At 37.6% G+C, this 11,360-nt stretch overlaps 1 long non-coding RNA gene across 1 annotated transcript; it reads left to right on the top strand.

Annotated features, from left to right (window-relative positions):
* Positions 1-20: 20 nt before the first annotated feature.
* On the top strand, positions 21-10,701 carry LOC139132601 (uncharacterized). The gene is made up of 4 exons (XR_011552371.1): positions 21-141; positions 4,808-5,035; positions 9,099-9,172; positions 10,515-10,701. It is a non-coding gene; the product is annotated as an uncharacterized lncRNA (long non-coding RNA).
* The last annotated feature ends 659 nt before the right edge of the window (positions 10,702-11,360 follow it).

Below are 11,360 nucleotides of genomic sequence, written 5' to 3'. Positions count from 1 at the left end.
CTCAAGGTAATGTATTGTCAGAAGAAGAAAAGTTTTCTTGTAAGGATGGAACTGCTTGCATCAAGAAGACTCTTGTATGTGACAACAAAAACAACTGCCAAGATGGATCAGATGAGTCAGAGGAGCTTTGTGGAACAACTGGTATGCATACAGTCACTGTATAATTTACTTTTGTACAAGCTAAGCATACTTATGTATATATTGACAAAATATGGCCTGCAATGTCTGCTGGAGTTTAAAGTCAATCTACAAAACACAAACAACCTCTGATCAATTCAGAGTTATCAATGGACCTGGTTCTCAATGAAATACAGAATAGCAAGAAAGCTTTAATAGCCAATTTATGCCCACATTGGTTATGAAGAAATTGTCATGCAGGTAGGGAGATGGAGAACTGTTATAATGTCACAATATCTCTTGATCAACATCAGCTATCTATATTTTTCAGATGAATACAAATTTTAATGAAATGTTAATATTTCTCTGTGGATCATTTTTGTCCACAATTAAACACCGTAAAGGCCAGGGACTTGATCCCTGGGATCAGGTACAGGCCTTTAACTCAATTCATTTGGCACTTCAAGAGCTTTTAGCCCAAACAGGGACTGTGTTAGGTCAAATGAAGCCAAATCAGAAGTTGTTACCGGCAAGTCTGTTCTTCTAGTTTTTGCTATTAATTAAGGTTATAGGACATACATCATTAGACTGAAAGATCCGTCACTCGAGGGCGCTCTGTATGCTTCCCCCTCCCCCTACTCACGAGTGGACGCAGTCTGTCGCATGCCGCGGTGAGATGAAAGAAATTTAGTCACTCGTACAGCTGCTTCTGGCCACCGAAATGAGCGAAGTTTATGCAGCCTGCTGTTGAATATTTATTGAACTAAGTCCGCTCTCCACATAATAAGTATGGTGGTCATGGCAACACTGTCAATCAAATACGAGTGGGGGGAGCGTAGAGAGCACCCTTGAGCGACGGATCTTTCAGTCTAATACATCACAATACTGGAGTAAAACTTTATGAAAATGTGCAACCTTTATAGTGATGTGTGAATGCTGGACATGGCTCGAAATTAGCAGTAGTCCCGCGTCCATAGACTACCAACTTTTCCTTGGGCTACCAAACTCCATGAAATGGTAGCCCACACAGACTACCAAAGACCGGGACATAAAATTCAGTCAGTACTTCGCGTGTTGACATGCCATGTCCTGTCCGTCACTTTGGAACAAGCTACATTGCAGTCAAATTCAGTAGGACATAGCTACTTGAGTAAGGCCAGACTTTGACTTTGGTATGCAAATTACAAACATAACCGTGCAGTGAAACTTCGGAACCAAGTTTCAATATCTCAACTGATGTACTTGGATGACAGGCACAGGAAATGATGGCCAATGAAAATGCATTTTTATTGCATTTTGATCATAATGTATCAATCACAGACAATATGCCACCTCCCTACAGAAAGCCCATGGTCTATTTTAAGCCCTGCTACAGTATGTCTAGTCGTGCTGAGAAGGTTGCGGTTGTTGTCAGGACGACTGTCAAAATATGCCTACAACTCTGACAGTGAACAAGTTATCAACAGGTTACTAAATTTTGAGTATCATGTTGTCCATTAGGTCAAAAAAGATTGTTTCTGGTCACTGCGTTCGCCATTTCAGAACCTGCGCGTCATGACTTTTTTGGGATTACATACTCATCAGTTCAGCTATCCTTGATATCCCTGTTTGCATGTCCAAAAACGCTAAAAAGAAAACGGATGTATTATGCAGCCAGCGATAAAAGACAATAACTGTAAGTTGCATCAATAGTGCGAAAACCGGCATAGTTAAAAAGAAAAGAAAAAAGAGAAAACCGCTTTGCCGCATCACTTTTGCTGAATATCAGGACCAGAAACAGTAATTGTTTGCGTTTGCTTGTTTTGTTTTTTTGTGTTTTTTAGTCCCCACGGACACCGTCCGGGGGGACTTATAGGTTTGGTCATGTCCGTGTGTGCGTGCGTCCGTGCGTGCGTGCGTCCGTGCGTGAGTGCGTCCGTCCGTTCACGCAGATATCTCAGAGATGCCTGGAGCGATTTCATTCAAACTTGGTACAAGGATTACTTCATATGTCATACAGATGCATGTCGATTTGTTTCACAATGCGATCAAATTTGGCCGTGTTAGAGGACTTTTTAGTTTTCACCTCCATAGACTCCCATGTATAAGGCAGTCTCCATAGACTCCCATGTCTAAGGTAGTCCATAGACTCCCATGTATAATGCCAAGAAAAATAAAAATTTAGTTTCTCATCGTATTCATATTGCAAAAGGATGCAGTGACACAGTTTTTAGTCCCCACGGATGAAGTCCAGGGGGCTTATAGATTGGGTCATGTCCGTCCATGAGTCCATCCGTGAGTCCATCCGTTCACGCAGATATCTCAGATATTTTGACAAAATGTCACGTGACCTTGGTGACCTTTGACCTCAAATATATATATATATATATATATATATATATATATATATATATGTCCATAACTCAGTAACCACAAGTGCTACACCCTTCATATATGGTATGATGGGACAGCTTATGACGCCACATATTGTACCTCATTAATTATGTGCATATCTAATTTTGAGCGAGCCAATAGAGCTAGAGGTCTGATTTTTGGTATATAGGGATAACTTAATTAAGCAATACTATTTTTTTTCAAAATGTCACGTGACCTCGGTGACCTTTGACCTCAAATATACATATTTGTCCATAACTCAGTAACCACAAGTGCTACACCCTTCATGTATGGTATGATGGCACAGCTTATGACGCCATATATTGTACCTCATTAATCATGTGCATATCTAATTTTGAGCGAGCCAATAGAGCTAGAGGTCTGATTTTTGGTATATAGGGATAACTTAGCAATACTATTTTTTTCAAAATGTCACGTGACCTCAGTGACCTTTGACCTCAAATATACATATTTGTCCATAACTCAGTAACCACAAGTGCTACACCCTTCATGTATGGTATGATGGGACAGCTTATGACGCCACATATTGTACCTCATTAATTATGCACATATCTAATTTTGAGCGAGCCAATAGAGCTAGAGGTCTGATTTTTGGTATATAGGGATAACTTAGCAATACAATTTTTTTGACAAAATGTCACGTCACCTCGGTGACCTTTGACCTCAAATATACATATTTGTCCATAACTCAGTAACCACAAGTGCTACTACCTTCATGTATGGTATGATGGGACACTTTATGACGCCACATATTGTACCTTATTAATTATGCGCATATCTAATTTTGAGCGAGCCAATAGAGCTAGAGGTCTGATTTTTGGTATATAGGGATAACTTAGCAATACAATTTTTTTGACAAAATGTCATGTGACCTCGGTGACCTTTGACCTCAAATATACATATTTGTCCATAACTCAGTAAACACAAGTGCTACACCCTTCATGTATGGTATGATGGGACACTTTATGACGCCACATATTGTACCTCATTAATTATATGCATATCTAATTTTGAGCGAGCCAATAGAGCTAGAGGTCTGATTTTTGGTATATAGGGAAAACTTAGCAATACAATTTTTTTGACAAAATGTCATGTGACCTTGGTGACCTTTGACCTCAAATATACATATTTGTCCATAACTCTGTAACCACAAGTGGTACACCCTTCATATATGGTATGATGGGAGACCTTATGATGCTTCATACTGTACCTTATTAATTATGCGTATATCTAATTCTGAGCAAACCCATAGAGCTGGATGTCTGTCATACATATGCACATAGATTTCTTCTGTGATACGATCCAATAAGGCCGCCATGTGGCCATATTATTACGATTTTTTCATGTCCTGAACGACAGCTCAGACATGTATCAAGCGAATTTATTCAAAAGTATTTTTATCACAGACCTAATGAAGAGGACTCTATCCTCTCTGAGGACCTGTAATCTAAGTACCCATTAACAAGTGGGGACTGTGTCATCAACGATGCCTTTTGGGGGGGGGGGGGGCTTTATACCTGTTTCCTTTGGTATTAGGTGTGCAAGTATTCACATCAAATGACTAGAAAATTCACTTCATGGACAGAATCTTGAAAATTGCTTTTTCTTGTCTGATTAATGAAAAACAATATCCCTAAACTAAAATATGCATGGGCTACCAGCCATTGTCACTGGGCTACCAACTTCAGAAATGGTAGCCCAAGTGGACTACCAGGGAAAAAAAAAAATTTCGAGCCCTGCTGGAAGTACTTCAGCAGTAACTCATATTGTTATCAACAGCAATTGAAGATTTCATGTTCAGAACAAGTGGCGGACAGTTAAAACTTAATGAAGTTACATAAAAAAGTGGTCTGACTTGCTACTTAGCTTGATTAATTTTATTTATATTTTAATGAATTGTACATTTGATCCTCATTACTTGATGCTGTTTCATTCAAGGTTGGACTGTTTTCGGATACTCAATTTTTTACAATATTTTCCACAGTTCAGCTTTTTTTTAATATGTACCGGTATGTTTGTACAGCGTACACATTTTAAAAAAGATTTATTGTTTTTCTAACACTTAATGTATGGAATAGCAGCCATTTTCAGTGTCAAATAATACATCTTTAGGTAAATTTTTCTCTTTTCTGATATCCCAAATTTCTCTACAACCTCTTCATTTTTATTGTTAATTATCAAAGAATAATGTGAAGTTCCTTTGAGAGAAGTTTTGAGCAACATTTTTGAAGAGGGAATGGTAAAAGTGTAATGACCAGAATAATGATTGGTTGACCTTACTTACATTTTCTTTTAGATTCAACCACATCATCCTTGGAAACCACTTCCATGGATGGTCTGGTAAAATTGACCACGCTCAAAGACTCCAATACTTCAGTCGGTGAAGTAAAGAAACATCATTCAAGGATTTCACTGAACATGGAAATGGCATGCTATCATCTGGTTTATCTAATGGGGCAACAGTAGGCATTGCTTTTGTTGCTGTTGCTGTTATTTCACTTGTAGGCTTTGATATTGTTTTAAGGTAGGTGATACACATTTTAAGTGCCCCACTGCCAAGACTTTAGACAATAAATTTCACAAAGGTTGCAAGCTTGACATTAAATTTGGTTATCCGTACTTGTCCTGTCAACAAATTGTTTATTAGTCCCCACGGACACCGTCCGGGGGGACTTATAGGTTTGGTCATGTCCGTGCGTGCGTGCGTGCGTGCGTGCGTGCGTGCGTGTGTGCGTGCGTCCGTCCGTTCACACAGATATCTCAGAGATGCAACAAGCGATTTCATTCAAACTTGGTACAAGGATTACTTCATATGTCATACAGATGCACGTCGATTTGTTTTTGGATACGATCCAATATGGCCGCCAGGCGGCCATTTTATTACGATTTTTTCATGTACAGAGCCATAACTCAGACATGTTTCAACCAATTTTATTCAAAGTTGGTACAAAGACATTGACCAATGTCATAGATATGCACGTCAATTTTTTTGTGATAAAATCCAATATGGCCGCCAGGCGGCCATTTTATTACGATTTTTTCATGTACAGAGCCATAACTCAGACATCTTTCAACCAATTTTATTCTGGTACAAGGACATTGACCAATTTCATAGATATGCATGTCAATTTGTATTGTGATACGATCCAATATGGCCGCCAGGCGGCCATTTTATTACGATTTTTTCATGTACAGAGCCACAACTCAGACATGTTTCAACCGATTTTATTCAAAGTTGGTACAAGGACATTGACCAATTTCATAGATATGCACGTCGATTTGTTTTGTGATACAATCCAATATGGCCGCTAGGCGGCCATTTTATTACAATTTTTTCATGTACAGAGCCACAACTCAAACATGTTTCAACCGATTTTATTCAACGTTGGTACAAGGACATTGACCAATTTCATAGATATGCACGTCAATTTGTTTTGTGATACGATCCAATATGGCCGCCAGGCGGCCATTTTATTACGATTTTTTCATGTACAGAGCCACAACTCAGACATGTTTCAACCGATTTTATTCAACGTTGGTACAAGGACATTGACCAATTTCATAGATATGCACGTCGATTTGTTTTGTGATTCAATCCAATATGGCCGCTAGGCGGCCATTTATTACAATTTTTCATATGCAGAGGCATAACTCAGGCATATCTCAACCGATTTTATTCAAAGTTGGTACAAGGACATTGACCTATGTCATAGATATGCACCTTAATTTGTTTTGTGATACGATCCAATATGGCTGCTGTGTGGCCATTTTGTTACGATTTTTTCATATACAGAGGCATAACTCAGGCATATCTCAACCGATTTTATTCAAAGTTGGTACAAGGACATTGATCTATGTCATACATATGTACGTCGATTTTTTATGTGATACAATCCAATATGGTCTCTAGGCAGCCATTTTATTACGATGTTTTCATGTACAGAGCCATAACTCAGACATATTTCCACCAGTATCATTCAAAGTTGACATTGACCAATTTCATACATATACTCGTCAATTTGTTTCACGTCATGTAGCAGTAACATGTCAATTATTGAAGTTTCGTAAGTAGGCTGATATGTCAAGAAATATGTACTGCATCAAATTCATGAAACTTTATACAGATGTTAACCGATGTTAAGCTCACATTAATTTAACATTGAAAAAGACATTTATCAGTGTCATTTTAATTAATTTGTAATTGCATAAGTAATGAACTTTCCTAATTAGGGTGATATAGCCACAAATTAATACAATGTCAAATGTGATGAAACTTGATACAGATGTTGATCTCATAGTGTTGTAAATACTGCATCAAACTTTACGAAATATGGTACCAGTGATAATCTGTTAAGTGTTAGAATTGTATGCAAAAATGTTTTGCAACATCCTGTTGATTAATTCCAAGTTGACTCATTTATGAACTTTAGGATGGTGGCCTACATTGGTTTTATGTTTTCATCACCATGGAACTCATTCTTGGCCATTGAGCGCCATCTGTATCAAAGTATTTTTATCACAGACCTAACTAATGAAGAGGACTCTATCCTCTCTGAGGACATGTAATCAAAGTACCCATTATTAACAAGTGGGGACTGTGTCATCAACGATGACTTGTTTTTTCATGAAAGTGATCGAGTTTCCCAAAAACAACTTACTTTAATGAGGTCTCCTATATTTCATTGCAACTAAATTATCCAGTCAAGATCTACATTCACCATAATTTTGCAATGTGTAATAACCCCTTATCATATATCATGCTTTGGTTATGATTGTTTTCCTACGGACGCTCCGAAATTAGCGACAAAATCAACTGAAATCAACCTTGCTTGCTCCTGGCTGTACTTAAAAGTTGGTTGCTAAGGAGTGATGACAACCGTATCACTTCTTGATATTATTCCGCTATTGGGCCATTCCACTTCAAAGGAGGGTTTATGGAGCACCTTTTAAAGCAAACAATTTAAATATTACGATGTCAACACAGATTTCCACAATTTGAAGAAGATTTATTTTTAGTTTAACTCTTTTCCTGCCAGACAGTATCACTTCCCCATCAGGCAAGTCAGTAAAAAGCAGTATTGAGCCATAACATGACGTATTTTCACACATTTGACTTGGTCTGTTATAGCGTCTTTAGTCTAAAAAACTCAAGTTTACAGTATTTATGTTTTCAACAGCTTTCAAATGTAAGTTATGTTAAAATACACAATATGGAATATGTTGTGTTTCATTAATTTTAACCATCTTGACCTGGTGGTGAAATATGGACTTGGCAGGAAAAGGGTTAAAATGACGGTGGATGTAAAACATAGGCTGGAGTGTGTAAAATGGGTGACGTGTTTTCGTGTTTTGATGCATAACCTCATCCCTGCGTGAAAGTTATAAGGCCGCCAAAATACTCTCGCCACGCCAGCGTTCGATTTCAAACTCGATCGAGTATGAACAGCTGAGAGCATAGAGCAAGCAGCTCTGCGACATCTATGAATGCACAGTGGATATAATACCCGTACCAGTCAGTTTATCTCGAAGAATTATACATGTCCCCAGACGTCAAATATGCCGAATTTACCATCTTAGAAAGGAATTTGTGAGCGGATTAGGGAAAACATGAAGTGAGTACACTGTAAGCTGTAGTGTCGTTAAACTCGTTCGTGATTTTATTGCTGTATGAATAAAACATTTCTAAGGTATTTCCGTCGTTTGCTCGTATACTTTCTTCCCTGGCTTGCCTAAATAGAACTAAACTTTGACTATAAGTTTGACTGTCCCTAGATCTTACATCGTATCTGAAACCCAGTGGCACTGGTGGCACCAGACACGATTATGACCTAGTCTTACTGACAGGCACAAATCGGAAAGATGTGCACCTTCAACCTTGTCTGTCGCGAGTATTTTCAGTGCGGTTGGATTTTTGTGGTTGATTTATGGTTGTAAACGATGTAATTCACCACCTAGATACTTAAGCTCATCAACAGGAAAATTGTCGTTAAGCGATTCTATCATGATGCACTATCGACCAGTATATTAATCTTCAGCAGCGTAGACGACATGAAAAGACTGCACCGTATGGGACTGGCCGTGAACGAATGCAGGTGTCGGCAAGATACACATTTTCAATGCGTTATTTTGTATGTTTTTGGTACAACTGTGCTTGTGCCTAAGTGCAATGCCCATGAACTGACTGCAAACAACAAAAATTTGACCATAATCATAATAACATTTCGGATTGTCATTTGTCTTACTCGCTCAGCTGTTTTATATGTACATATACCAACGAAGGTCATGCGTACGTGTCGCTGTAAGTAGATCGGTTACAGTGAAACTATAATTCGTATTTTCACTAGTTAAATACGGGTTCATATCTGAGTACCGTCTAAACAATAGGAGAATGGCAATACAGGCATATAGCATATATGATAAAAACAATTTTCCGGGAACATTTCTTTCCATTCATGACAGGCAGAGTTAAATATTTTAAACGCTGATTATAACGAAAAAACAAGTAAAAAAGAAATTGCAAATTAGCTCTCTCTTGAATGAGACTTAATAATTTGAATCAATGATTATTTTTAATCAACAATTTACAGGATCTGGAAATACAGAAATAGCAAAAATACTACAACAAAACGATATCAAAATGAAGACCCATCAGAGCTTTTAGGTAAGTCATTTTATATAATAGTACAATCAAAGAAATTAATTCTGCAAATTTCAAAATTTACCATGACACGGTCATGGATTTTATCCATTTGTAAATAAGTCGGCACTTAAGTTTCACCTAAACACTGATATGCAGTGTGCTTTGCGCACAATTTTATGGCAATGAATATTATGTGTTGCCAAATACGTATCAGTGATTTGCATATTCAAGCAATACTCATTAATACACTTTGCAAAAATAAAAACAATTATTTAGGAGATAGCATAAAATGGATTAGGAGTTTACCCGTCTCGATAATCAGACAGGTGCATCAAATAGTCCTGCCATGCCAGCTTGCCTACATACATCAAACGGAAAACTTTGGTTGACCTTTCCTCACTGTAAAGAAGTAATGTTTTCCTTTCAAGATGTCTGCAAACATACACTTAATAGTTGAACAAATGTTATCATGAATCAGAGTGAATTTTAGGGTATTACCAGTTTTGTAGCAATATGCTGGGATTCCACATTTGATTTCATCGTCATCTATCCAGTATCCAGTCATAAACAAGTAGATCACCTCTAGAATGACTGCATGATGTATGTATGTCCATTTATCTTAGGTGAAAGTCAGGTAATATGACAGAACCCCATGGCCTTGGAGGGCACTCTGTGCCGATCCGAAGGTATTTCCCAAAGGATATGGTGTATTCTGCCTCCAGGGCTTTTCTGAGTGAAGCAAGGAAAAGTACAAGAAGTACCGTATCCCGAGGAAAATACCTTCGGAACGCCACAGAGTGCCCTCCAAGGCTGGCCATGTGGTTCTCTTATTACAGTCAAATTCGTTAAGCTGCAAAACTCATTTGGCCAAGCTGTTGCTTTATTCGACATGTATCAGCAATTTTTACAACATCAACACAGCAGGGCTTGGTGTGGTCTTGCTTACATCTTTAATCAGCTACATGCTCTCAGTTACACAACACACCACTGTGACCAGGGCCACTCGACACACATCAGACAGAGAACCATAAACAAATCACCACACTTTGCAATGTCATGTCGTGTATGTTTCTTCTTTATTCCTGATGAACAAGTGAGAGTGAAAGTTCAGGAAGTTTTCAAAATTTTCACTTGTCCAGTCTCAGTAAATCTACATGTTAAACAATTTTGGGAATTCCTGCTTGGACACAATGATATGTTTTTTGTTACTAACAACAGTCTCATAATTGCGATCCAAGTTCTTACAAATGAAAAGAATAATGAAATACGGTGTAATGCCAACAGATTGGTTATCTGTGGTACATATGTAATAATGTCATTTACTGCATAACATTTATGAAAATTACACACTTTTTTCTTGAAGACGTTCAGACATACCAGTAAAAGTGCGATGGATGTGTGGACTTATTGACCAAGATGGCAACCACATATTGCATTTTCTACAATGTCGCTCCACCTCAAGTCGGTTTGGCACTCTAACTCCATAGAACGCTAGCTAGTGAGTTCAAATGTCTATATACAGAATCAAAGCAATGTGCTTACTGGCACACATTAAATAGCAAGGTATAGCAAATAAGATTTGTTTATAAGCGTTATCACTGCAGTGGGCAGTCACCAGTCATACAAATATAGCACTTTATAATACTCAAGTTTTTCAGTCTTATTTGTGAAACATAGTAGGTACAACTAGTTTTTCTGTTTTGTGACATTTATTGCTACACGTGCAAGCATCATACTCTTCCATATTTACCAAAGCCAATGCCTTTTTATTAATATAGTTTTACTGTTACTTTTTAATGTTTTAATGATGATGTATGTTCCAATCTTACAAGAGTATGAGTTATGTTTGTGAAAGCCAGATTTATTGATATGAGTATTGAGAAATTCTCTGAAAGGGTACTCTTATATTATGTACATGTCTGTCTGCTTGCAGTGTTATGAGTGAGTCTTTCTCTGTCTTCTTAAAAGTCTTTTTACAGCTAACATTAACATGATCAAGTCTAGACATATCATAACATTGCCTTGTATTAATTAGTCAAGCCCAAAAGATAAGGTAAAGCAATAACATTGCAACTTTATAAAAGTCCAAAAATATGCAGTTTTTCCCTTGAGCCCCGTTTAATATGCCCATGATTGTCAGTTAAATATAGATGATCATAAGTCATCAACACTCATTGATATAGTGCTTGATTTCCAACTTGGCATATCA

The sequence above is a fragment of the Ptychodera flava genome, chromosome 5 (genome assembly GCF_041260155.1).
Source record: "Ptychodera flava strain L36383 chromosome 5, AS_Pfla_20210202, whole genome shotgun sequence".
In the NCBI taxonomy this organism is placed as follows: Eukaryota; Metazoa; Hemichordata; class Enteropneusta; family Ptychoderidae; genus Ptychodera; species Ptychodera flava.
This window is presented reverse-complemented; position numbering and strand designations above follow the sequence as displayed.